The sequence below is a fragment of the Carlito syrichta genome, unplaced genomic scaffold, assembly GCF_000164805.1.
Source record: "Carlito syrichta isolate Samal-C Ts95f unplaced genomic scaffold, Tarsius_syrichta-2.0.1 Scaffold288411, whole genome shotgun sequence".
NCBI classification, from domain to species: Eukaryota; Metazoa; Chordata; class Mammalia; order Primates; family Tarsiidae; genus Carlito; species Carlito syrichta.
This window is the reverse complement of record NW_007232507.1, coordinates 15,265-16,985: the sequence shown is the minus strand read 5'-3', so window position 1 is coordinate 16,985 and position 1,721 is coordinate 15,265. Positions and strand designations below refer to the sequence as shown.

The 1,721-nt window shown below is 42.6% G+C and overlaps 1 pseudogene; it reads left to right on the top strand.

Annotated features, from left to right (window-relative positions):
- Positions 1–928: 928 nt before the first annotated feature.
- Positions 929–1,264, top strand: LOC110595248 (annotated as a pseudogene).
- Positions 1,265–1,721: the final 457 nt, after the last annotated feature.

Here is a 1,721-nt window from a genome sequence, read left to right as displayed (position 1 = left end):
GATCCTTCTGCCTCAGCCTTCAAAGTAGCTGGAAATACAGGCGTGCGCTACCACACCCAGCTAGTTTTTGATTTATTGTAGAGATGAGGTCTCACCAAGTTGCCCAGGCGGGTCTCGAACCCGCGGGCTCAGGCAATTCACTCACCTTGGCCTCCCAAAGCATGGGATTACAGGCTGAGCCACCGAGCCTGGCCTTTTTTTTTTTAAGTTCGACCAATGTAATTGTGATCCAAATCAAGTTTGACAACAAATCTCAAACTGGAATAACTGGGAAACTTCCAGGTTATACATTTGTACATGGAGGAGAATGGGCCATGTAATGTCTCACCATCTGAGACAGGGACTGCTTTTTGACTTATCATTCTCTGTATTTATTGGCAATGATACCAAGGACTGATGAGTTAACATCTAATTCAATGAATTAGCCTCTAATTCAGTGAATTAACTAACCTCTTTTGTGTGGGTCATTATGGATAATAGACTGATATCTGACCACAACCTGGCTGTGGTAGATGGAGTGATGGCCATCCAAAATGCTCACATGCTAAACCCCAGATGCTGTGAATATGTTGTTGTACTTGGGAAAAGAGACTTTGAAGATGTGGTTAAATTAAAAATCTTGGAATGAGGGGCTTATCCTGGATTATCTGGATAGGCTCAATGTAATCACAAGAGTCCTGATAAGAGAAAGGACGGTCAGAAAAGAAAAGAGTATAGCTGGAAGGATAGAATAGAGGGGGAGACAAGACGCTGTTAAGATGGAGGAAGGGGACTGTTCTGGAACTCTTGGGGTGGGCAGCTGGGGTTGGGGGGTGGGGGGTGGCCCTGGAGTAGAGGGGTTGTGGTTGGACATGGAGAACTGGCTGTGGGGCTGACAAGAAGCTACTCAAGTTCCTGGGGAATCAAGGTAGAATTTCATAAGAACATAATGGATGGAGAGGAGAAAACCTATGGTGGTTGTGAAGGCCCTGATGCCATGAATGTCAAATTGGTATCTTCTGATAGTCTTGAATTTATTGTAAAAAGAGAACATGCACTAACATCAGTAACAATAAAAACCATGTGAGTGGCCCAGGTCAGTTTGCTGAGAGTGAAACCAATGAGATCAATTTTAGAGAGATTCCCTTCACATGTGCAATCAAAAGTATCCATGTATTTTACCTACAAGGTTCGCTACATTAACAGCTCCACCAACATTCCTGAATTCCCAATTGCACCTGAAATTGCACTAAAATTGCTGATGACTGCAAACTTCCTAGATTAAGTAAACTAAGTTATAATTTTAAAAAAAGATGGAGGAAGGCGTCATGGGCCAAGGAATACAGGAGGCCTCTAGAAGCTGGAAAAGGAAAGGAAATAGATTTTCCCCTAGAGCCTCCAGAAGAAATGCAGTCCTGTGGACCCATTATGGACGTCTGGCCACTAGAACTGTAAGATCATACACTTGTGTTGCTTTAAGTCGCTGTTTGTGGCAATTTGTTACAGTCGTAATAGGAAACTTGACAGATTTTGGTATTGAGAGTGGGATGCTATTGTAACACCTAAAAATGTGGAACTGGCTTTGGAGTGGTTAATAAATAGAGGCTAGAAGAAATTTGGAGAACAAGATAGAAAAAGCCTAGATTGCCTTGAAGAGGCTTTAAGTGGAAATATTGATGTTAAAGACGGCCTGTGAGGGCTCAGAAGGAGTTGGGGAGTATTGTAGAGAAAACTTATATTAC